The following is a 27,950-nucleotide window of genomic DNA, read 5'->3' on the forward strand; positions in this document are numbered from 1 at the left end:
CGTCCGCAAATGTTTAGTTGCGGAGATACGGCTAATGAAAGATTTTGCCTGAAATTTAGCAACTTCGCTAATATGAAGCCATCGCAAAACTGTACGAGATCAAGGTAAAGCACGATCTCCAATTATTTTGCCGTTATTGGTTTGGTGAATCTGATAAAACGTATCCCAGACGTGTATCTGCAGTAGTTTTTCAGAATATCCAGCAAAGATTATTATACAATTAGATTGGTTTACTTTCCATTGGAAACGGAAATGGGCGTTTGGCGTCATTGGCCGAGAGGCCCCTTGCGGGGCAGGTCCGGCCGCCTTGGTGCAGGTCTAATTACACTCGACGCCACATTGGGCGACCTGCTCGCCGGATGGGGCTGAAATGATGATGAAGACAGCACAACACCCAGTCCCTGAGCGGAGAAAATTCCCGACCCAGCCGGGGATCGAACCCGGGCCCGTAGGACAACAATCCATCACGCTGATCAGTCAGCTATCGGGGAGTACACTTTCCATTAAGAATGTAGAAACGTTTACGTCTTTGTTGACAACCGTTAGTGTTCTGTTTCAGTTGTTTCCTAACCTTGAAACGAGTTTTCTGTATTGTTCAGTGAAAGAACATTTTTTTCCGGTTTAACATGAATTCAGTTGTGCTACGGTATTAATAAAAGCAGATTATCTGACGCATTCATACAGTTTCAGTTAACGTTGCTACCATCATGTTCTCAAAATTAAATTCTCTACAACTTCTGTTGAAAACTTTGTGCAATTGTCTGGGATTTAAAAAACAAATTGGGCCAAGTAGTTCATAAATTAAAAATTTTACGCAGTTACTTCTTTGCTTCTCTGGATGTTCTGGAAAACTACTGCAAATACACATCTGGGACATGTTTCATTAGATTCACCAGATCAATAACAATAAAACAGATGGAAATCGTGTTTTACTTTATCCTCGTACAGTTTTGCGATTTCTTCATATTATCGAGCTACGGTCGCAGGTTCGAATCCTGCCTCGGGCATGGATATTTGTGATGTCCTTAGGTTAGTTAGGTTTAACTAGTTCTAAGTTCTAGGGGACTAATGACCTCAGCAGTTGAGTCCCATAGTGCTCAGAGCCCATATTATCGAAGTTGCTAAATTTCAGGCAAAATATTTTATTAGTCGTATCTCTGTAACCAAACATTTGAGGACATATGTTAATATGAACTTTTTTCTTTAGCTTTTCTTGTAGAATAACATATTAAAATACACACATAAAAAAAGTTTTGCATTATCTCGGTTCTGAGAGTTCTGGAACCTGTACAGAAAATTGGAATAGATATGAACATAAAGATCATTTCCACCCTTTGTATTGCTCATGAAAACTACACATTGCAAGTTGTACCACCATACAGCTAGACTTTCAGAGGTGGTGGTCCATATTGATGTACACACCGGTACGTCTAATACCCAGTAGCATGTCCTCTTGCATTGATGCATACCAGTATTCGTCGTGGCATATTATCCACAAATTCATCAAGGTACTGTTGGTCCAGATTGTCCCACCCCTCAACGGTGATTCGGCGTAGATCCGTCAGAGTGGTTGGTGGGTCACGTCGTCCATGAACAGTCCTTTTCAATCTATCCCAGGCGTGTTCGATAGGTTTAATGTCTGGAGAACATGCTGGCCACTCTAGTTGAGCGATGTCGTTATCCTGAAGGAAGTTATTCACAAAATGCGCACGATGGGGGCGCGAATTGTCGTCCATGATGACGAATACCTCGCCAATATGCTGCCGATATGGTTGAACTATCGGTCAGAGGATGGCATTCAGGTATCGTACAGCCGTTACGGCGCCTTCCATGACCACCAGCGGCGTACGTCGGCCCCACATAATGCCACCCCAAAACAACAGGGAAGCTCCACCATGCTGCACTTGCTGGACAGTGTGTCTAAGGTGTTGAGATTGACCGGGTTGCCTCAAACACGTCTCCGACGATTGTATGGATGAAGGCATATGCGATACTCATCGGTGAAGAGAACGTGATGCCAATCCTGAGCGGTCCATTCAGCATGTTGTTGGGCCCACCTGTACATCTCTGCATAGTGTCGTAGATGCAAAGATGGACCTCGCCATGGACATCGGGAGTGTAGTTGCGCATCATGCAGCCTATTGCACACAGTTTGAGCCGTAACACGACGTCCTGTGGCTGCACGAAAAGCATTATTCACCATTGGGGCGTTGCTATCAGGGTTCCTCCGAGCCATAGTCCGTAGGTAGCGGCTATCCACCGCAGTAGTATACCTTGGGCAGCCGGAGCGATGCATGTCATTGACAGTTTCTGTCTCGCTGTATCTCCTCCACGAGCTTTGGTTCACTCCGAGACCCCTGTCACTTTCCTTGTTGAGAGCCCTTCCTGGCACAAAATAACAACAAGGACGCAATCGAACCGCGGTATTGACCGTCTAGGCATGGTTGAAGTACAGACAACACGAGCTGTGTACCTCCTTTCTGGTGGAATGACTGGAACTGATCGGCTGTCGAACCCCCTGCTCCTAATAGGCGTTGCTCATGCATGGTTGTTCACATCTCTGGGCGGGTTTAGTGTCATCTATTAACAATCAAAGGGACTATGTCTGTATTACAATATCCACAGTCAACGTCTATCTTCAGGAGTTCTGGGAACCGGGGTGATACAAAACTTATTTTGATTTGTGTATTTGCTTATCTTCGTGAATCACCCAGTAGATGTTGGACACTGATGAATCGTGTATATGAATGGAATTAACCCCCTCAGCGTGAGTTGAGTTTCTCGGTGTTATCGGTTTTTTTTTTTTTTTTTGCACATTTTGCGTATGGGTTTTCTTGTACTGATGTATTGGCATACGCTTTTTTGATAGAGCGTCGTAATTATTGGGATTTGTGCCTTGTTCTCATATGAGAGCTACGTCATTTGTAATTGTGGACTGTTGGGTGCCTATTACAATCTGTCTTGTGACTGTGCAGTTACTGTAATCCTCTCTTTTCTCCCTTTTTCGCCCCACTTTTGCCTACTACCAATTACAGGTCACGTTCCCCCCCACCCCCCCACCACCCCACCCTTTTTAACAGTTATAGCGTCGACTACGTACGTGCCTCTTACCAACTCCCATTGGTGGATGGTTGTTTCATGATACAATTGTTACTGGGCTCAGTTTGTATTATCTGATCTGACTTGGTTTCGTACATGACAGATGGTTTTCAGGATATTTTTAGAGGATTTTTCTGGTAATGATGTATGCTGTCGTGTACGTTGCCATCATTGGTCTCTACTTAAGTACTTGGTGGTAGAACTGCGTGTGTTAGCCCAAGAATTATAGGTAGATATCCTCGAACGTCTCCTTCTCTTTAACATGCAATTATTTTAGTCGTACATGACAGATTTAGTGGTTATGCACGCATCTTCAATTGTACATGGGTTGCATTTACCTTCACTTGGGTTCCACTGGACATGACTTGTGGCATAACCAGTCATTTTGTTTTAATAGCGTATTTATTGTCAACTCAAAGATTGATGTCACGTGTTCGAAGTCTTATATTAAACAGACATATTGGATTTACTTATGATTTAATTACTAGCATGTTGCTTGGCCTCCTGTGTGGTCAATAATTAACGTGGTTTGTCTTTTAGACGATGTGTATAGCCAGTACGTTTCTTTCAGAGTTTTGATTACATTGATGTAATGGCTTTTGGTTTGAATGTGGTTGAACGGCTAAGGTGTGTACTGGTTGCAGTACTTTATTCATAAGTATATGTAATTTTCAGTTTGATTTTATTTTTTGTTTTCACTTGTGTTTAATACATATGACTACTTTTTGAGTGGTTTGCTACTCAGAACACCTTTCTGATACTTCGTGAATTGACATTCTTGAGTTATCCTATATGGTGGACTTCATCTTCACAGGCTAGTTATATAGTTGTTCTTGTGTGATATTTGTTTCATGGCGGTACATGATACATAGGGATGTACTCACACATGAATGTTGTTCACCCTGAACAGTTTCTTGTGTGTGTGTTTTTTTTTATATGTATTCTGAATATGTTATGATTATAGATGGTGTCCTATGTTTGGTTCTTTGACACATCTTGGACATTCATTTCATATGTACGATATAAGTATGCTCCTTAATGGTTTGCACCTTATTTTATACTTAGGCAGGAGACATAGATATATTTATATTGGCATTTTGACAGCTTACCATACTGAGACTTAGATATTGTAGAGGTTGTCCGTCAGCAAGGGTTATTTTCTTACAGATGTGTAGATGTTCATCATGAACAATATCTTGATTTCTATATATTCAGTGTATCGTATGACAAAGGTGGTTCTCTACTTTTGATCTTTTGACACATTCATGGACATTTATTTTAGACATATGGAATAAATATGTCTATATTCGGTTTTCAGTTTCTCATTTTATAACTCTGATGTGGTGCTGTCCTTGAACAAGCACTACTCGTGCACAGATGCATGTTTCTTTGGTTTACTTATTTTGAAGTTGTAGACCCTTTCATAGATTTATCATTTTCTACAGCTGTTTTTATCGTTTAGTAGATTATTTCAGGATTGTACAATTAATATATCTTCCAACTGATCAATAAAATAATGGAATACTTAATTAATGATGTTATTAAAAACACTATATTTGTTCAATGTATAGAATGGAAATTCGCTGTGGTATACTTTAGTACATGACAAGGGATGTTTCTGTTGGTTTTATCAAACGATTACTGCAAATTCGCTTGTAGAGTGAAAAATGAAGAAAGGAAAATATTGTGGTGATTCTTGTGATCCAGCGAATGGTAGCTTCCTACATACAAGTGATCTCATATCACACTATCGTGCTCTCATCCCCCAATCCCTCGTTTCGGCTTATTGAACGCCTCAAGAAAAGCCAGATTAGTAATTTTTCCAAACATATATGAGTTCATTGCCATAATTTGCAACGATATAAGATTACAATTAAAGGTATTTGATAAGCCATATGGTTTTCTTTGATGGTTGATTGACTCCAAATATCAAAGACAATGAACAGACGACACAAGTAGCTCACTATGTTAAGCTAAATGATTGAGAAGCTGTGGAGAGTTTTTTGTAGTTAGAGAAGAAGGCTTTAGTCAACATATACTGTAAAAGGTACAACAAGATGGATTAAACATGAAATATTGCAGAGGGCAGTCTTATGACTATGGGACAAGCATGGCTGGAAAGCACCAAAGGGTCCCAGTGAAGAATACCTGAGAAGAATGAAATAGCCTATTTTGTACTGGGTGCTTTTCGCTCTGTAAATTTAGCAGGAGTACATGCAGCCGACATATCTGTCGAAACTCAACTTCTTTTGGAAATATCCACCGTTTATTTCTATTCTTTGTGCTTCAACCCTTGAAGATGGAAAGTCTTACAAAAACATGTATCCATAACATTAAAATCCCGAAGCACGTTGTGTAAGTGGTCTGCAAGAATAGAGGCAGCTGTTTACAAGCATTTTGATAACGTTATGAAAACTGTAAATAGTTCAAAGTTATAGCTTGTCTACAGCAACAAAAACTTAGGGAAAAATCTGTTTTAAAGAACGCTAGAAAATTCAAATTATTTTCTTTAAGTTGTTTCTCGTGTTCATTTAAAAAAAATGTGTAGATCATTTCAGTTAGTTCCTGACCTAATGATTGATAAAGCTGCTAGAAATATTCATGGGATTTTGAGCTTCCTTCAAACTTCTAGAGTCTCCTGTACCACTGAAGCTATTCCTGGGGCACAGGGTTAGAGGGACGAGAAAAATGGCCGATGAACTTTGAGAAGATGAACTATCCCATCATTCACAGGAAGACTTGTTCAGTAAGTCCCTGTTAGAAATAAATGACAGAGTGGTAATGGAATTGAGTGCCAGGTTTAGGGCACTGGAGAAAAGTAAAGCAAATTTAATTTTTTGAGTAGTGTCGAAATTCGAGAAATGGAAATAAAGGACTTAAGTGCCAAAGCAGAAGAATTGGCAGAGATCTATGTCGGAGATGCTAACGATGAAGTATCCATTTTTGAAGCTGTAACTTTCAGTCACCATACGCTGACAATAGAGAGAGGCTTGCAAGATACCAATGCATCATTCACGTGAAGTTTAATTAGCAAAAATAAATTGATATAGGATATCCCAATCTTACTACAGCTTTAAAATATTCCTTTACCATATTATTGTGTGTTTTATCGGGACAAAGGGTTTCAACAAGTGGAAACTAATTCAGAATTATCTGAGGAGCACGATTACCCAACAAAGTTTAACATATCTGAGTATAACCCCCACAGAGCACTAACTAGCTGCTTCCATCAAGTATGATGAGATCATAAGCATTTTTTTCAGCAAAAAGTCTCGGAAAGTGAAATTTTAAATTTGTTATTTGTACAAGGAGTAATCGGGATTTATATTTACATATTTTTAAATTTTTTGTTCCTTTTGACTTTGTCCTTGATTCAGTCAAGCTTGTTATGAGATGGTGATATTCATTTCGAAATATATTACTTAAATTACTGTTGTAAAGCTGTTTTTATGGGGTGGTAAAAGAAGGGGCGGCAAATCTAAAACAAATTGCCCCCCTTTCCCAGAAATGCTAGTTTCGGGCGTCAGTACCTTCCACTATGACATACCTCTTCAGATTTTTAGTTGATTACATTAAAAATGTGCTGTACCATTAAGTAAATTCTGAGCCTCAAATAAATTTGTTCTGACTCTCACTAGGATAAATAACATAAAAATTCGTGTCAATATTGCAACATTTCGCTATCCATTCCCAACGAATTTGCTATTATTTTGGTTTGGTGACCAGCGATGTATTTTATGAACGTCCTGTCTTAGTGACGTCACCTCGACTGCACTACTGGAAGCTGCGTCATCTCTGTTCTTCTTCTGTACTGACTGAAAGTCGATTCTATCACAAATAACCACCGAGCAACCACTTACGAACAAATTTCGTTGATAATTATTACATCAAAAGTCCTGGTACTGGATGGTTTCAGATGAAAAACATAAATTTTAAATAATCCAAAGTGTACCACTGGGCGGGATTTGAAGTGATAATCCACGTAAAACACAGTACTGGCATAACAAAAACTACACGCCCACTTGAATGTATTTGCTTGAATGCGCGCACATTTATTTGTAATTTCACTTCGGTGAATGTTCGTGGTCTGTCCTTAGTCAATAAGAGCTTAACTTTTGTTCCGAAACTCCGAAGTCCATATAATATCGTTATACTTTTAATTACATAGTTTATTCAAAGTCTTCAGTAAGCATACACCATGTCCTTACCGTGACAGTATTATTAATTCTTGACATCAATGATTCCTTTACTCCTTTTCCGACTGTAAGTCTTGATTCAACGTCCACTAACTAAGAACTTGCTCGAAGTTCAACACGTGTGATTTTTGCCATTAACAGTTGTAGAATATCTTCAGATAAACTTTTCGTGTATGTGAATCTTCACTACGAAAATACTCTCTTCCACGACTGAATTTCTTTGTACTCTAGTCTGTACTTTAAACCAACGGCAGATTGATGTAATGTTCATGAAACAGTAGGATGAAATTTTCACTCAGCAGCAGGGTGTGCTCTGATATGGAACTTCCTGACAGATTAAAACTGTGTGCCAGACAGAGATTAGAACTCGGGACGTTTGCCTCTCGTGGGCAAGTGCTCTATAAACTGAACTTCCCAAGCACGACTCATGACACGGCCTAATAAATTTACTTTCGCCAGTACGTCGTCTCCTAACTTCCAAACTTCGCAGAAGGTCCCCTGCGAACCTTGCAAGAATAGCACAAAGAGTTCTAAAGCATCACCATGTTGCACCTACCCCATCACAAATTGCAGCACGTTACAGTTTCTCTCTATTCCAACTTCAATCCAACTTCTCATCTTACTATATCGGTAGACACTTCATTGAATACTGGTTTTATGAGCATAGTCCAAATCCCTGCTCCTCCACGTTTTGACTTTACTGAATTTCGTAAAATCTGCAAACTCCAATGCACCACAACATTATCACCTGTCTTCCTCTTCTTGTTTCAAATTAGATGCAGATTACACTCAATTATAACTGAAAATGGCACGTGAAAATTATTTTCTAATAATTCCCAACGTTACACAAACTTCCATAACAAGAACATTTTCACAAACAATAATCGTACATGACAAAATACATTCATAAATGATCTGTACTTATATTAGAAATAGAACAAAAATACGAAATAGAATACACACCCAAAGCAAAGAACAGAGAACTCGCCTAATCGGAATAGATAATTTGAACTTAGTAAAACTCCCATATCAATTTTCACAAAAAGATGAAGACGTGCAACAGACATCAGAGCTGAAACCCCGCGTTTAGGTTATTTTCTTTCTATAAATTCTGATGGTGTTTTGCTGAAAACTAATAACTGCAACAATGATCGATTGACCTACAGATTAATGTATCACAGCTCAAACTTCAAATTTGAATATTTTCATTGAAACAGTGAATAATCAGAAGTAATGTATTTGTCGATTATGTTTGAGTTCCACGTTTCTTTTGAGTACCCATTGACAATGTAGCATAGTACTCACATATCTTCATAGTTCGTTGAAAACCTGAGGCTTTTTAGGATCGATTTCTCACACACTACAGGTTTAGTTGAACATAGCACGGTACCAGTAGCTGTACGATATAAAGTACTTTCACCGACTTGTAAGTCATTCCCGAAACTTCGATTTAACCGCCTCTTGTACTGGAAAATTTTTACTTAGTCAATGATGTGGCACATTTAATTACAAATAATGTGTGAAATTTAGCACTACATATCTGTGTTGTTGTTGTGGTCTTCAGTCCTGAGACTGGTTTGATGCAGCTCTCCATGCTACTCCATCCTGTGCAAGCTTCTTCATCTCCCAGTACCTACTGCAACCTACATCCTTCTGAATCTGCTTGGTGTATTCATCTCTTGGTCTCCCTCTACGATTTTTACCCTCTACGATGCCCTCCAATACTAAATTGGTGATCCCTTGATGCCTCAGAACATGTCCTACCAACCGATCCCTTCTTCTAGTCAAGTTGTGCCCCAAACTTCTCTTCTCCCCAATCCTACTCAACACCTCCTGATTAGTTATGTGATCTACCCATCTAATCTTCAGCATTCTTCTGTAGCACCACATTTCGAAAGCTTCTATTCTCTTCTTGTCTAAACTATATATCGTCCATGTTTCACTTCCATACATGGCTACACTCCATACAAATACTTTCAGAAACGACTTCCTCACCCTTAAATCTATACTCGATGTTAACAAATTTCTCTTCTTCAGAACCGCTTTCCTTCCCATTGCCAGTCTACATTTTATATCCTCTCTACTTCGACCATCATCAGTTATTTTGCTCCACAAATAGCAAAACTCCTTTACTACTTTAAGTGTCTCATTTCCTAATCTAATTCCCTCAGCATCACCCGACTTAATTCGACTACATTCCATTATCCTCGTTTTGCTTTTGTTGATGTTCATCTGATATCCTCCTTTTAAGACACTGTCTATTCCGTTCAACTGCTCTACCAAATCCTTTGCTGTCTCTGACAGAATTACAATGTCATCGGCGAACCTCAACATTTTTGTTTCTTCTCCATGGACTTTAATACCTACTCCGAATTTTTCTTTTGTTTCCTTTACTGCTTGCTCAATATACAGATTGAATAACATCGGGGAGAGGCTACAACCCTGTCTCACTCCCTTCCCAACCACTGCTTCCCTTTCATGTCCCTCAACTTTTATAACTGCCATTTGGTTTCTATACAAATTGTAAATAGCTCCCTGTATTTTACCCCTGCCACCTTCAGAATTTGAAAGAGAGTATTCCAGTCAACACTGTCAAAAGCTTTCTCTAAGTCTACAAATGCTAGAAACGTAGGTTTGCCTTTCCTTCATCTAGCTTCTAAGATAAGTCGTAGGGTCAGTATTGCCTCACGTGTTCCAATATTTCTACGGAATCCAAACTGATCTTCCACTAGGTCGGCTTCTACTAGTTTTTCCATTCGTCTGTAAAGAATTCGCGTTAGTATTTTGCAGCCGTGACTTATTAAACTGATAGTTCGGTAATTTTCACATCTGTCACACTTGCTTTCTTTGGGATTGGAATTATTTCGTCTGTCTCATATATCCTGCTCAGCAGATGGTAGAGTTTTGTCAGAACTGGCTCTCCCAAGGCTGTCAGTAGTTCTAATGGAATGTTGTCTACTCCCCGGGCCTTGTTTCGACTTAGGTCTTTCAGTGCTCTGTCAAACTCTTCACACAGTATAATATCTCCCATTTCATCTTCATCTACATCCTCTCCACTTTCCATAATATTGTCCTCAAGTACATCGCCTTTGTATAGATCCTCTATATACTCCTTCCACCTTTCTGCTTTCCCTTCTTTGCTTGGAACTGGGTTTCCATCTAAGCTCTTGATATTCATACAAGTCGTTCTCTTATCTCCAAAGGTCTCTTTAATTTTCCTGTAGGCGGTATCTATCTTACCCCTAGTGAGATAGGCCTCTACATCCTTACATTTATCCTCTAGCCATCCCTGCTTAACCATTTTGCACTTCTTGTCGATCTCATTTTTGAGACGTTTCTATTCCTTTTTGCGTGGTTCATTTACTGCCTTTTTATATTTTCTCCTTTCATCAATTAAATTCAATATTTCTTCTGTTACCCAAGGATTTCTACTAGCCCTCGTCTTTTTACCTACTTGATCCTCTGCTGCTTTCACTGCTTCATCCCTCAAAGCTACCCATTCTTCTTCTAGTGTATTTCTTTCCCCGATTCCTGCCATTTGTTCGCTTACGCTCTCCCTGAAACTCTGCACAACCTCTGGTTTAGTCAGTTTATCCAGGTCCCATCTCTTTAAATTCCCTCCTTTTTGCTGATTCTTCAGTTTTAATCTACATTTCTTAACCAATAGATTGTGGTCAGAGTCCACATCTGCCCCTGGAAATGTCTTACAATTTAAATCTGGTTCCTAAATCTGTCTTACCATTATATAATCTATCTGAAATCTGTCAGTATCTCCAGGCTTCTTCCATGTATACAACCTTCTTTTATGATTCTTGAACCAAGTGTTAGCTATGATTAAGTTGTGCTCTGCGCAAAATTCTACCAGGCGGCTCCCTCTTTCATTTCTTAGCCCCAATCCATATTCACCTACTACGTTTCCTTCTCTCCCTTTTCCTACTACTGAATTCCAGTCACCCATGACTATTAAATTTTCGGCTCCCTTCACTATCTGAATAATTTCTTTTATTTCGTCATACATTTCTTCAATTTCTTCGTCATCTGCAGAGCTAGTTGGCATATAAACTTGTACTACTGTAGTAGACGTGGGCTTCGTGTCTATCTTGGCCACAATAATGCGTTCACTATGCTGTTGGTAGTAGCTTACCCGCATTCATATTTTTTTATTCATTATTAAACCTACTCCTGCATCACCCCTATTTGACTTTGTATTTATAGCCCTGTATTCGCCCGACCAAAAGTCTTGTTCCTCCTGCCTCCGAAATTCACTAATTCCCACTATATCTAACTTTAACCTATCCATTTCCCTTTTTAAATTTTCTAACCTACCTGCCCGATTAAGGGATCTGACATTCCACGCTCCGATCCGTAGAACGCCAGTTTTCTTTCTCCTGATAACGACGTCCTCTTGAGTAATCCCCGCCCGGAGATCCGAATGGGGGACTATTTTACCTCCGGAATATTTTACCCAAGAGGACGCCATCATCATTAACCATACAGTAATGTTGGATGCCCTCGGGAAAAATAACGGCTGTAGGTTCCCCTTGCTTTCAGCCGTTCGCAGTACCAGCACAGTGAGGCTGTTTTGGTTAGTGTTACATGGCCAGATCAGTCAATCATCCAGACTGTTGCCCCTGCAACTATTGAAAAGGCTGCTGCCCCTCCTCAGGAACCACGCGTTTGTCTGGCCTCTCAACAGATACCCCTCCGTTGTGGTTGCACCTACGGTACGGCTATCTGTATCGCTGAGGTACGCAAGCCTCCCCACCAACGGCAAGGTCCATGGTTCATCTCTTCCACAATTACAAGTGTCTCATAAGTGAATTTTTTGTTGCTTTTATGCCAAGTACTATTAGCTATCTGGAAGGACAGTAACCTGTTATATATACTAGCAACAGTGCACTATTAGTACCGTTATCGTATCCAACCCGCAAGCTTAGTTTATTGTTTTGTATTGAAATATATTGTCCTGTCTCAGCATAAGACGGGCCATCGTCGTCACTAGCTTTGTTTTACTGGAATGCTACGTTTTCTTGCTGGAAATGGAACAGAAACTAAAAGTTAAAAATATTTAGATAAAAGTTGTAGGAAAATTATCACTGTGTAGGACCGGTTGTAGTTGACCACAAGGAATAGGATACAGAGAAGCATGTTTTATTTTTTCCTAAAACCTGTTGCTTTACCCAAACAATAGTATGTTTCCACAAATCTTGATGTTCCCACAAAAATAAAAAAAAGAATACCAAAACTGAGACTCTTTCCTCCATACCTTTTTCCACTGTGTGGAGTTTTCAACTAATGTTAGACATGATTTATGCAGAGCCCAGATTTGCCCTAGTCACCGAATTTAATCTCGAATTTCAAAACAACTATGTATGTAACGCCTGATATTTTTCTTTTGTTTTGGAGTTATAAAATAGCCAGAACGTAGAAAAATGTGTAACTGTCATTATTTCCATTTTCTGCAAACGGCAGCCATTTCTCACGCTGATCATTAATGAAGAAAAATGATACTGAGGTGAGAAATTCATAAGACTTCGGTTTTGTAAACAAAGCCTGATCTGATGGTAGACAATGGTGCTTAATGATCGGTCTAACAAATATTAATTAATGAAGATCACCTGTTACTTAAATACATGCAATGTATTCGCAGTTGCGAATACGAATAACGCTCAATTGTGTAAGGGAATGACGGCAGTGAAAATACGTGCCGGACCGCTGTACGCCTGCGATCACTTTAACCGCAATTGGCTATCCGTGGACGAATAGCGGCCGCATCCAAACGTCCTTATGTCGTCGTTTCTATGTCACAACATGTACTCGCACACACATTATGTAATTTCCGTACAGAGGAGGACATTTAAATGGAAAGTCGCTGCCTGGTATGGATGGATAAATATGATACTTCATCGTTTTTCTTAACAACACAGGCACTGAAATATCGAGTTACTTTAATGTCGGCAGAAATAATGCGCACCAACGAAATTTTTGAAAGCGGTTACGTTATGATGGGACCCCCTCAGGCACAACACTAAATATGATCAGTTATTCAATACAAATATTTGTTCAGACATTATTCAATACTGTAACAACAACGTTACGCATTAGTTGAGAGGTGGTTGGAGATACGAGTACAAATAAGCGACTAGGGAATTTTGTATGCCGTACGACAAGAAACACAGTAGCTCCCTGGAACAATTTGTCCTAGCAGTAGCGTACGTTAAGGTCAAACCAGGTGGATCACAATCTCGATATTACGAGTGGTCTGATAGAAACCGATAAGGAAATCGAATCAACCGTTGACCGCGAATTCATTCTCGTGAAAAAAATGGAATCGTGGGGTCATTGTTAGCGAAGTTCGTCTGATCAGAGGATGAAAAGAAACTTTTTTTTTGAGTCTTCAGTCTTCTTTGGGGCTACCTGCCACGAATTCCTCTCCTGTGCCAACGTCTTCATATGAGAAGGGCACTTGCAACCTAACTTCCCAATTATTTGTCTAATGTATTTCAATTTCTGTCTTCCTCTACAGTGTTTATCCTCTACCGCTCCCCTAATACCATGGAAGTTATTCGCTGTTGTCTTAACAGATGTCCTGCGAATCTTGCCCTCCATCTTGCCAGTGTTGTCCGTATATTTCTTTTCTCGCCGATTGTGTGGAGATCCACTTCACTGAAACTTCCTAGCCGGACCGAGGCTCGAACCCGGGAGCTTTGCCTTTCGCGGGCAAGTGCTCTACCATCTGAGCTGCAGAGTGAAAATTTCATTCTGGAACCACTTCATTCCTTACTTTATCAGTCCACCTAATTTTCACAATCCTTGTGTGGCAACACATCTCAAATTCTTCGATTCTCTTATTTTCCGGTTTTCCCACAGTCCATGTTTCACTACGATACAATTCTGTGCTCCAAATTAGTGTATGTATGAATGAATGTACTCGCGGTTATTTTTTATTGTGTTTATTTGGGCTCCAGGTGCCTAGATATTTAGCCAATGAAGTTGTTATGTAATACATCACAATTACATAAAATTTGTTATTTCCAATATATCTTGCTATTGCTTAATGATGTGTTATCGTTACAAATAACATAAACATAAATGGAATGATCGTATGGCATTGTTGGCCGGGATGTCCCATTCGGGTTTGGCCACCAAGTGCAAGTCTTATTTCATTCGGTGGCACATTTTGCGACTTGCGGTCGACGATGAGAATGAAGTGAGGATGAGGGCCACACTACGCCCAGTCCACGAGCGGAGAAAATCTCGGCTTCGGCCTGTAACCGGACCCAGGCCTAGGGCATGGGATGCAAGCACGTTACCACCCACCTAAGAAGGTGGACACATAAAAATACAAACTTCCTTATTCCTAGGATGATAATACGCAGTCGCATTTCATTGGAGTAAGATCAACAGCGTTCAACACTACAGTTAATAACTAATGGGGCAAGAGATTAACACTGTGCACAAGTAACCAACTATAAAATGACAGAATGTCTGCATACGGTTTTTGCTTCTGGTAGGAGTTATTGGTTGGTGTACACCTGTGGAGTCAATCGAGCACTGCAGTTGCTGAGGCTCGGGGTCTTCCCATCTTAAAATTTATAATGTTCGTCTCTTGAATGTATCTTGTGATGTGGTCGCAGATTTTTGCCTGAAATTCTTGTTTTAGGACTGCGTATACAGGGTGATTTTTTTTCCACCGTGTACAAACTCTATGGGTTGCTCGATGAGAGGATACAGAACAAAAAAGATCTAATGAACTTATGTCCGGAAGTGTATGGTTTCCATACTAGAGACCATATATTCAGGCATACATTGTACACCCCCCCCCCCCCAATGAACCATGGACTTTGCCGTTGGTGGTGAGGCTTGCGTGCCTCAGTGATACAGATAGTCGTGCCGTAGGTGCAACCACAACGGAGGGGTATCTGTTGAGAGGCCAGACAAACGCGTGGTTCCTGAAAAGGGGCAGCAGCCTTTTCAGTAGTTGCAGGGGCAACAGTCTGGATGATTGACTGATCTGGCCTTGTAACACTAACCAAAACGGCCTTGCTGTGCTGGTACTGCGAACAGCTGAAAGCAAGGGGAAACTACAGCCGTAATTTTTCCCGAGGGCATGCAGCTTTACTGTATGGTTAAATGAAGATGGCGTCCTCTTGGGTAAAATATTCCGGAGGTAAAATAGTCCCCCATTTGGATCTCCGGGCGGGGACTGCTCAGGAGGAAGGGAACTGGCGTTCTGCGGATCGGAACGTGGAAAGTATGTCAGATCCCTTAATCGGGCAGGTAGGTTAGAAAATTTAAAAAGGGAAATGGATATGTTAAAGTTAGATATAGTGGGAATTAGTGAAGTTCGGCGGCAGGAGGAACAAGACTTCTGGTGAATACAGGGTTATATAAACAACATCAAATCGGGGTAATGCAGGAGTACGTTTAATAATGGATTTAAAAAAAATGGTTCAAATGGCTCTGAGCACTATGGGACTCAACTGCCGAGGTCATTAGTCCCCTAGAACTTAGAACTAGTTAAACCTAACTAACCTAAGGACATCACAAACATCCATGCCCGAGGCAGGATTCGAACCTGCGACCGTAGCGGTCTTGCGGTTCCAGACTGCAGCGCCTTTAACCGCACGGCCACTTCGGCCGGCAATGGATTAAAAAATAGGAGTGCGGGTAAGCTACTACAAACAGCATAGTGAACGCATTATTGTGGCCAAGATAGACACAAAGCCCACGCCTACCACAGTAATACAAATTTATATGACAACTAGCTCCGCAGATGACGAAGAGATTAATGAAATGTATGATGAGATAAAAGAAATTATTCAGATACTGAAGGGAGCCGAAAATTTAATAGTCATGGGCGACTGGAATTCGATTGTAAGATAAGGAAGAGAAGGAAACGTAGCAGGTGAATATGGAATGGGGGTAAGAAATGAAAGAGGAAGCCGCCTGGTAGAATTTTCCTCTCAAAAATGAGGTCGACAGGAAGTGCAAAATGGCTAAGCAGTGATGGCTAGAGAACATATGTAAGGATGCAGAGGCATATCTCACTAGGGGAAAGATAGATACTACCTACAGGAAAATTAAAGAGACTTTTGGAGAAAGGAGAACCACTTGTATGAATATCAAGAGCTCAGATGGAAACCCAGTTCTAAGCAAAGAAGGGAAAGCAGAAAGGTGGAAGGAGTATATAGACGGTCTGTACAAGGGTGATGTACTTGAGGACAATATTATGGAAATGGAAGAGGATGTTGATGAAGATGAATTGGGAGATATGATACTGTGTGAAGACTTTGTCAGAGCACTGAAAGATCTAAGCCGAAACAAGGCCCCGGGTGTGGTGTCACCGCCAGACACCACACTTGCTAGGTGGTAGTTTTAAATCGGCCGCGGTCCATTAGTACATGTCGGACCCGCGTGTCGTCACTGTGTGATCGCAGACCGAGAGCCACCACAAGGCAGGTCTCGAGATACGGACTAGCACTCGCCCCAGTTGTACGGACGACGTAGCTAGCGATGCACACTGACGAAGCCTCGCTCATTTGCAGAGCAGATAGTTAGAATAGCCTTCAGCTAAGTCAATGGCTACGTCCTAGCAAGGCGCCATTAGTAACATTGCATGTGTCTAAAGAGTCTCACTTGTATCGCCACAATCTCCAGATGTACCAAAAGGATGGATTAAAGTTAAGTATTCCAGAAGCTACGTACTTTTCTTTATAGCATTCATTACGTATCCTGTTTCAGACATCACGCCATCCTCATTTATTAGCGCGTGCCTTTCGGCTTCCTCTCATTGTGTCTAGGCTGTCTTGTCTAGACACAACACCGGGAGTAGACAACATTCCACTAGAACTACTGAGAGCCTTGGGTGGGAGAGCCAGCCCTGACACACATCTACCATTTAGTGATCAAGATGGATGAGACAGGCGAAATACCCTCAGACTTCAAGAAGAATATAATAATTCCAATCCCAAAGAAAGCAGGTGTTGACAGATGTGAAAAGTACCGAACTATCGGTTTAATAAGCCACAGATGAAGAATACTAACACGAATTCTTTACAGACGAATGGAAAAACTGGTAGAAACCGACCTCGGGGAAGAGCAGTTTGGATTCCGTAGAAATGCTGGAACACGTGAGGCAATGCTGACCCTACGACCTATCTTAGAAAATAAATTCGCGGCTCGTGGTCTTGCGTTAGCGTTCTCGCTTCCCGCGCACGGGGTCCTGGGTTCGATTCCCGGCGGCGTCAGGGATTTTCTCTGCCTCTAGATGACTGAGTGTTGTGTGTCTTTCATCATCATTTCATCCTCATTCACTCGCAAGTCGCCGTAGTGGCGTTAAAGAACTTGTGGAGCGGCGGCCGAACCGCCCCGCGAGGGGTCTCCCGGCCACCAATGCCATACGCTCGTTATCATTATTATTAAGGAAAGGCAAACCTACGTTTCTAGCATTTGTAGACCTACAGAAAGCTTTTGACAATGATTACTGGAATACTCTCTTTCAAATTCTGCAGGTGGCAGGGGTAAAATACAGGGAGCGAATGGCTAATTACAATTTGTACAGAAACTATATGACAGTTATAAGAGTCGAGGGGCATGAAAGGGAAGCAGTGGTTGAGAAGGGAGTGAGACAGGGTTGTAGCCTATCCCCGATGTTATTCAATCTGTATATTGAGCAAGCAGCAAAGGAAACAAAAGAAAAATTCGGAGTAAGAATTAAAATCCGTGGAGAAGAAATAAAAACTTTGAGGTTCGCCGATGACATTGCAATTCTGACAGAGACAGCTAAAGACCTGGAAGAGCAACTGAACGGAATGGACAGTGTCTTGAAAGGAGGATATAGATGAACATCAACAAAAGCAAAACGAGGATAATGGAATGTAGTCGAATTAAATCGGGTGATGTTGCGGGAATTAGATTAGGAAATGAGACACTTAAAGTAGTAAATGAGTTTTGCTATTTGCGGAGCAAAATAACTGATGATGGTCGAAGTAGAGAGGATATAAAATGTAGGCTGGCAATGGCAAGGAAAGCGTTTCTGAAGAAGAGAAATTTGTTAACATCCAGTATAGATTTAAGTGTCAGGAAGTCATTTCTGAAAGTATTCGTATGGAGTGTAGCCATTATGGAAGTGAAACATGGACGATAAATAGTTTGGACAAGAAGAGAATAGAAGCTTTCTAAATGTGGTGCTACAGAAGAATGCTGAAGATTAGGTGGGTAGATCACATAACTGATGAGGAGGTATTGAATAGAATTGGAGAGAAGAGAAATTTGTGGCACAACTTGACAAGAAGAAGGGAACGGATGGTAGGACATGTTCTGAGGCATCAAGGGATCACAAATTTAGCATTGGAGGGCAGCGTGGAGTGTAAAAATCGTAGAGGGAGACCAAGAGATGAATACACTTAGCAGATTCAGAAGGATGTAGGCTGCAGTAGATACTGGGAGATGAAGAAGCTTGCACAGGATAGAGTAGCATGGAGAGCTGCATCAGACCAGTCTCTGGACTGAATACCACACAACAACATTGTTACAGAGACTGCCGTCTAATACGGAGTTTACCATGCAGCCACAGTTACAGTAAGTGTTGGAAATGGTGTCCATGTGCCTCAACGCATGCGTGTACGTGCCGTAGCATGTTCTGTCTCACACGTTCACATGGGCCACGCTGCATACGAACATTCTCAAAGGCAGCATGAATACGCTGCTCCAGTGTCTCCACATCTGGAGTGAGCTCTGCATACACGGTACTTCTTGAGATGGCCCCATATCCAGAGACCGCAAGGGTTGAATCCGGTGAACGAGCAGACCATGCAACCGGACCCCCTCGTCCGATACATCGACCAGGGAAGACAAGTTTGAGATACGCCCGGACGTTAACGGCGAAGTGGGCTGGAGCACCATCATATAGCAGCCACATAACCCTTCGAATCACCAGCGGCAGTTCTTCCAGCAGGTGAGGCAAAGTCACCTGCAAGGAACGCCGATAGTTCCCATCTGTTAGGCGACGTGGAAGGAAGACTGCTCCGAAAATGCTGTTTCCAGTTATCCCAGCCCACACGTTCCGGCTGCGCCGATGTTGATGATCCTCTGTCGCCATACTAAGGGGTTCTGCCTACTATCCCAAAGATGACTGTTATGAAAGTTGAATATCCCACTCCATTTGAGGCGGCCTTATCTGTGAATAGGGTGGATGACACTAAAACAGGATTCGTGGTTACCTGGTGAAGAAACAAAACTGCTCCCGATTTGGAAAGTCTCTCACCAGTAAGCCCTGCACACGCTGCAAGTGATAAGGATAGTAACAACTGTCATGCAGAATATTCCACACGGGCGTCTGGCTTACCCTGTACGGCGGGGAAACGCTTCATCACACCCACTACAAGTTCAGTTGGCAGGAGAAGTGAATCGGACACAACATTACGAATTACTGTGGCAGGAGAGGGCGTTAGATCATGACGTATGAGGAACAGTACCACCCTCTAGGAGGGAAGCATGCTTAATGTGGCTGCATGGTAGAGCACGTATTAGACCACAGTTTCTGTAGCAAAATGTGATTGAATAAATTATCTCTAGTACAGAAAGCATGCATTTTGGGACATAAGTTTGTTAGACCTGTTTTGTTCCGTAGTCTCTCGCCGATCAGTGCCTAGAATATGTATACGGTGGAAAAAAATCACCCTGCACTACCGTGATACTGGCTGTGAAATCACTGGTGCTCGGTCTATTACCATATGTGGAAATGATATCGTCTCAAGGCTGCTGCGCCTGCTTCCTCGTTTACTTCGTCCACGCTGTGCCCATATGCAAGCCATCGTCTTCATGACCCAGTTATCAACCTCTGGGCCATCACCATCCGCCCCCAGTCAAACTCTGATAGCCCGCGCGCCTTCCCCGTTCTACACACGGCCAGCACGCTCGCTGATACTACGTGCACCGTGCGTGTGTCTGACTAGTAGCCATTCCTCGCCAGGTGACGCTGCTATCGATAGTAGGTCGGCAGTCATAAAGGTCGGGTTGATTCTTATATGAGAATTCAGCAGCGGCAGAATAATTCGCTATCGAGAATGCGGACCCTCTAACCACTACGTTGCTGTTAGCGATGGTCGTGACCCTGCGACTGCCGTGCGAATACAGAAGCGATTTATCCTGGAGTGCGTTACTCAATAGCATGCAGGATCTCAGCCGCCCCATGAAACTAGTGCCAGAGAGGACACACACATTGTTTGGTAGGCCGTGCAAGATCGTACAGTCATGTGACGTACACTTAGACAGTGGGCTAGGCGGCAGCAAGAATAGTATCCATACAGACCTAGCTGTCAGGAAGGCGACCATTGTAGGGGCCTTTCTTTACGTGGTGGAAGAGGGAGGCACGTCGATAGTAATGTGGTCAATGACATCACTTGACAACTAGTGGCACCAAGTTGTCATATGAGGCGTTGCGCATAACGATGGGCTTATCCCTATGTGAAGCCTCTGAGGAGAACGCCCTCATCTGTACACAGTTCTATTGTACGTGATGGTATGTGGTGCCATTAGGTACGCAACATGATCCTCTCTGTTTCACATACGCGGTAGTTTGGACCAAGCCTTGTTAGGGTTGGTGGGTGGTTGTGCCCTATCTTCGAGGTCTGTATAACGTCAGCGTTCTACAGCATCATCCAAGTCTCCTGCCGTCCTTACCTACTTTGATAAACTGGGTGTTACGTTGTTGCCGTAGTCAGCACGACCTCCATATTTTTCGCACACGTTAGTCAGCCAGTCATACAGCAGCATCAGGCAGAGACAGATGCAGCAACAGAGAAGTAACTGATTTTGTGATGTTTACGAGTTCCTAATCAGGAGCGAATTCTATCATACCATCTGTGTTTTTTAACAGTTTAGTTTCTTGGGTTTCTGTGTGTTAATTTAACATCGAACAGTCACAGTTCTCTCGTTTTTGTTTGTGTTGAAAGTAAACTGATGTTGTGACATATTGAAAGTTCCTAATCAGGAGCGGATTATTTAGTTTCACCTTAGTGCTTCGGTAGTTAGGATTTTGAATCTTTGCGTATTACTCTAATTTATTAGACTCAGTACCTGCATTTTCGTCAGCATCTACAGTAGAGTTCCGCAGCACATGCCGATAGTCCGTTTATCTGGGTAGTTTAGTTTTCCACTGTCTTTAGTATAGGTAAGGACTGTGATTGTTGTATGCAGGTGTGAGCCGAGTTGGTGACACTTCGCTCTCAGCTCCAGGCTGTGATGGCTTCGGTTACACAGCCTGAAGCTGCAGTGGATGGGCGCCACTGTTGTGGGCCAGCTGTGTGGATCCAACACACGTCCAGCACGTCCGAGTCCTCCCATCGGTCCTCACCGGTGGCCAGCCTAGTTACTGCTCGCTCTGAGGTTGACCCCCAGATTGTGGTCGAGTGGAAGGTCGCCCCATGGTGTAGCAGGCAGCGAAAGTCTTCCCAGGGGTTGCACATAAGGGCTCCCCGGTTAGTCTGACAGACAGGTTCCAGGTGCTGTCTGTGGCTGACAATGTCTCTCAGCCAGATGCTGTCACCTGTCCTGTTTCAGAGGAAACCTCTCGGCGTGCAAGATCTGGGGAATCAGAGAGGGTGGGATTACTGATAGTTGGCCAATGTTAGGCTCGTTATGGAGCCCCATAGGGACATGGCTGCCAAGAAGGGGAAGAAAGCCAATGTGCACTTGGGTGCAAACTAGAGGAATCATTCCAGATGTGGAACAGGTCTTTCCGGATGCCATGAAGAGCACAGGGTGCAGCCAACTATGGGTGGTGGCTCAGGTCGGTACCAATGATGTGTGTCACTTCGGATCGGAAGAGATTCTCACTGGTTTCGAGTGGCTAACAGAAGTGGTAAAGGCCGCCAGTCTTGCTTGAGAGATGAAAGCAGAGCTGTCCATTTGCAGTATAGTCGACAAAACCTATTGCGGCCCTCTGGTACAGAGCCGAGTGGAGGGTCTGAATCAGAGGCTCAGATGGTTCTGCAACCCTGTATGATGCAGATTCCTCGCCTTGCGCCGTAGTGGGTTGGGTTTCAAGTTCCGTTGAATAGATGAGGAGACCACTACACGCAGGGGGTGGTTACAAGGGTAGCAGGGGCTGTGTGGCGTGGACTGGGCGGTTTTTTACATTAGAGGGTCTTGGGTAAACACGAAAATGGCTACAGTCACAAAGGGTGCAGGCTGATCACACGAAGAACGTAGATACAGGAACCATCGGTATAACAGTTTTACATTGTCGTAGCTGTGTTGGGAAAGTACCAGAGCTCCAAGCGCTAATAGAAAGCACTGATCCTCAAATCGTTACAGTCACTGAAAGTTGGGTAAAGCCGGACATAATCTCAGCCGAATTTCTTGCGAAGAACATAACTGTTCCGAAACGATAGGCTAAACATCGTTGGCGGTGGCGTGATTGTTGCTGTTAGAAGTAGATTACTTTGTCGTAAAATTGAAGTAGATGTTTCCTGTGAGTTAGTAAGGGCAGAGGTTATTGTTGGCCACCGGAATAAAATAATAATTGGATCCTTTTACCAACCTCCCAATTCAGATGCCACAATTGCTGAAAGGTTCAAAGAAAACTTGAGTTTGGTTTCAAACACATACCCAACTCATACAACTATATTGATGGTGACTTTAATTTACCCTCGATATGTCGGCTAAAATACATGTTTAATTCAGGAGGTACGCATAAAACATCATTCGAAATTGTGTTAAAGGCATTCTCTGAAAATTATTTCGAGCAGTTAGTCATGAGCCCACGCGAATAGTAAACGGTTATGAAAACACACTTGACCCCTTGGTAACAAATATTCCTGAGTTAATCACGAGCATAAAAACAGGTGCAGGGATTAGTGAACACAGGGTTGTCGTAGCGAGACTGAATGTTGTAAGCACCAAATCTTCCAAAAATCAACTAAAATTATATCTATTTAAAAAAGCAGATAAAAGTTCCTGAGAGACGATCTCCACTGCTTCCAATTTAACAATAAAAATGTAGATCAGATGTGGCTTGAATTCAAAGAAATAGTAACGGCAGCAATTGAGAGATTTATATCAAATAAATTAACAAACGGCGGAGCTGATCCTCCTTGGTATACAAAACAGGTCAGAACACTATTGCACAAATAACGACAAAAAAACCACGACAGTTTTAAACAGACGCAAAATCCCCAAGATAGGCGATCTTTTACAAAAGCTCTACATTTAGCGCGAACTTCAATGCTAGATGTTTGTAATAGTTTCCACGACGAAACTTTGTCTCGAAAGCTGGCAGAAAATCCAAAGACATTGTGATCGTATGTGAAGTATGCTAGTGGCAAGACACAATCAATGCCTTCTCTGCGCGATAGAACTGAAGATACTGTTGAAGACAGTGCTGCCAAAGCAGAGTTAGTAAACACAGCTTTCCGAAACGCCTTCACAAAAGGAGACGAAGTAAACGTTCCAGAATTCGCATCAAGAACAGCTGCCAAAATGAGTAACGTAGAAGTAGATATCCTCGGAGTAGTGAAGCAACTTAAATCACTTAATAAAAGCAAGTCCTCCTGCCAGACTGCATACTAGTTAGGTTTCCTTCAGAGTAGGTTGATGCGGTAGCTCCATACTTAAAAACCGGCCGGTGTGGCCGTGCGATTCTGGCGCTTCAGTCTGGAACCGCGTAACCGCTACGGTCGCAGGTTCGAATCCTGCCTCGGGCATGGATGTGTGTGATGTCCTTAGGTTACTTAGGTTTAAGTAGTTCTAAGTTCTAGGGGACTGATGACCACAGATGTTAAGTCCCATAGTGCTCAGAGCCATTTAGCCAGCCATACTTAAAAATCATATACAACCGTTCGCTCGACGAAAGATCCGTACCCAAAGACTGGAAAGTTGCACAGGTCACACCAATATTAAAGAAAGGTAGTAGGAGTAATCCACTAAATTACAGGCCCGTATCATTAACGGCAATATGCATCATGATTTTGGAACATATATCATTTTCGAGCACCATGAATTACCTCGAAGAAAACGGTCTGTTTGCACACTGTCTACACGGATTTAGAAAACATCGTTCTTGTGAAACACAACTAGCTCTCTCCTCGCATTAAGTGTTGAGTGCTATTGACAAGGGACCTCAAATGATTCCGTATTTCTGGATTTCCGGAAGGCTTTTGACATTGCACCACACAAGCTGCTTGTAGCGAAATTACGTGCATATGGAATATCGTTTCAGTTAAGTGACTGGATTCGTGATTTCTTGTCAGAGAGGTCACAGTTCGTAGTAATTGACAGAAAGTCATCTAATAACACGGGAGTGATTTCTGGCGTTCCCCAAGGTAGTGTTATAGGCCCTTTGCTTTTCCGTATCTATATAAACGATTTGGGAGACAATGAGAGTAGACGTATTAGGTTGTTTGAAAATGACGCTTTCGTTTATCGACTAGTAAAGTCATCAGAAGATCAAAACAAATTGGAAAACGATTTAGAAAAGATATCTGTATGTTGCAAAAATTGGCAATTGACCCTAAATAACGAAAAATGTGAGGTCATCCACATGAGAGCTAAAAGGAATCCGTTAAACTTCAGTTAAAAGTCAAATCAGTAAAATCTAAAGGCCGTAAATTCAAATAAATACCTAGAAATTACAGTTACGAACAACTTAAATTGTAAGAAACACATAGAAAATGTTGTGGGGCTAACCAAAGACCGCGTTTTATTGGTAGGACACTTAGAAAATGTAACAGATCTACTAAGTTCAAGGAAGGGCACACGTTTTGTATTATTGCTAAATACGGAGATTATGTCACTGAAATGATACAGGACAAAGGCGTTTTTCGTTGCGGAGGAATCTTCTCACGTAATTCCAATCACCAACTTTCTTTTCCGAATGCGGAAATATTTTGTTGACGCCGATATACATAGGGAGAAACGATCACCATGATAAAATAAGGGAAATCAAAGCTCGTACGGAAAGATATTGGTGTTCTTTCTTTCCGCACGCTATACGAGACTGGAATAATAGAGGATTGTGAAGGTGGTGTGATGAATCCTTTGCCAGGTACTTAAATGTGACATGCAGAGTATCCATGTAGATGCAGAAAACGTGTGGTCATGGGTTGCTGAGATACTGGCACGCACTCATTGGGCATCAATAACGATTAACGTACCCTGATACAAAGCTGGAGCAGCATCGAGCGACATATCTGTATCTGTCATCCACGTTCAGTTCGATTCGATGGGAAGGTTGGTTAGAGCCATTGGCATTGGTGACAGCTTAGTATACTAAAGTTCACACCCCGCTTACAACAAACTGGAAGAAATTAAATCACGTATCCTTCCTATTATACTGTGTACATAAGTAAAAGGTATTACATGCTCTCGCTCCTGGTGCGGTATTTTAATGGCAAGTATTGCTCTAGGGATCAATGCCACAACGACAGTATCTCCTACAAACACTGTGATGAGGGGCACGGAAACATGGACAAAAAATTTTAGGAAACGAGTGAGTGAAACAGTGCCAAAAATACAACTGAAATTTTAAGGAAGTGGATAATAATCTACGCTTTGCGGCATAATTTTAGGTCATTTAATCTTTCCCTGTCTGCAAACATTAGCCAGCCGGTGTGGCCGAACGGTTGTGGGCGCTTCAGTCTGGAACCGCGCGACCTCTACGGTCGCAGGTTCGAATTCTGCCTCGGGCATAGATGTGTATGATGTCCTTAGGTTGGTTAGGTTTAAGTAGTTCTAAGTTCTAGGGGACTGATGACCTCAGATGTTAAGTCCCATAGTGCTCAGAGCCATTTGAACCATTTTGTTAACATTAAACATTAACCCTTTCTGTCATGGCGTCCTCATATAAGGACATACTAAATTAATGCTTAGTATATTACAATTCGTTAAAGTTTACCATTGTGATTGTTGTCGTCATATTTTCAGAAGCAGGGAGTTTATTTTGGAACAGTGTCAACATCTCCTGTCAATCTGTGGTACTACAAAACAAAACTCAATGTGCACAGACACATGGACGCTTCCCAGTAATCTTTTACCTCCTATCAGCCGGCTAATAACTTCTGAGTTAAGGTAAAAGAAATTATTTGTGTGTAGAATGGTGCATTTTTGAAGGTGAAAACTAAAGGTGTCTCAGAACGAAACGCAAGTGACCTATTTATAACTTTATACATGTCACCAAATGAAGACATTGTGATTGAAATGTTGTAAATGCATAGAAACTTAGGACATTATTTCGCTGTCTTTTTAGACATCTTACGGTGATTTCACAATGTCCCGAGTCCAAGATAGACAAAGGCCACTCTCAGAAGAAGAAGTTATAGAGCTCCTTAATTCATCTGATATTGACAATTTATCCGATGAACCTGGCGACAATTTTGAACAAGAGGACAATGATGGAGGTAATGTTAGACGTTTTCTGTCATATGGTATATTGTAAGCTGAGTAGCCTAGACGCAATGCCTGCTAACTGAATAAGTGACATTGGGATGATTACGAAACATTCGTCTCATCCAAACGACAGTGCATTGCCAGCAAGAAGTTATTCTTGCATACGAATTTGTAACATCGCAGCCAACCTAAAGCTGAATAACAAGTGATCCTGATGAAAATGATCGGCTTTGGAAAGTCAGACCAATATACTGCTCAGGAAATACAATGAGGTGACAAACGTCATTGGGTACGTCCTAATATCGTTCCGGAACTGCTTTTGCCCGACTTAGTGCAGCAACACAACGTGGAATGGGCTCAAAGAGACACTCGAAGTCCCTGCCGAAATATTGAGCCATGCTGCCTGTGTATCCCTCCATAATTTCTAAAGTGTTGCCAGTATAGGATTCTGTTCACAAACCTACCTCTTCATTAGCTCCCATAAATGTTCGCTGGGATTAATGTCACGGGATCTGGTTGGCCAAATCATTCAGTCGAACTGTCTAGAATGTTCATCAGATAAATCGGAAACAACTGTGGCGCAGTAACATGTTGCATTGTCATCCACAAAAATTCCATCCTTGTTTGAGAACATGAAGTGCGTGAACTGCTGCAAATGGTCTCCAAGTAGCCGAACATAACCATTTACCATCAATGATCGGTTCAATTGGACCATATGATCTAGTCAAGACCATGTAAACAAAGCCCACTCCATTACGGAGCACCACCTGCTTGCACAGTGCGTTGTTGACGACTTGGGTCCATGGGTTCGTGGAGACAGCACAAGATTCAAATTCTAGCTGCAGCTCTTACCAAGTAAAATCGGGACTCATCTGACCAGACCACGGTCACGAGCTCAGGAGAGGCGATGTCGTGTTGTTAGCAAAGGCACTTGCAGCCACAGTCCGTTAACGCCATATCTCGCCACACTGTCTTAACGGATACATTCAACGAGCGTCGCACATGGATTTCTGCGGTTATTTCACGTAGAATTTCCTGCCTAGTAGCACTGAAAACTGGGCGCTCTTGGTCGTTAAATGACGGCCGTGGGGCACTGCGTTGTCCGTGGTGAGAGTTAATGGCTGAAATTTGGTATTCTCGGTACACTCTTGACATAGTGAATCTCGGAATACTGAATTCCCTGACGATTTCCGAAACGGAATGTTCCACGCGCCTAGCTCCAACTACCATTCGACGTTCAAAGTCTGTTAATTTCCGTCGAGCGGC

The sequence above is a fragment of the Schistocerca serialis genome, chromosome 4 (assembly GCF_023864345.2).
Source record: "Schistocerca serialis cubense isolate TAMUIC-IGC-003099 chromosome 4, iqSchSeri2.2, whole genome shotgun sequence".
In the NCBI taxonomy this organism is placed as follows: Eukaryota; Metazoa; Arthropoda; class Insecta; order Orthoptera; family Acrididae; genus Schistocerca; species Schistocerca serialis.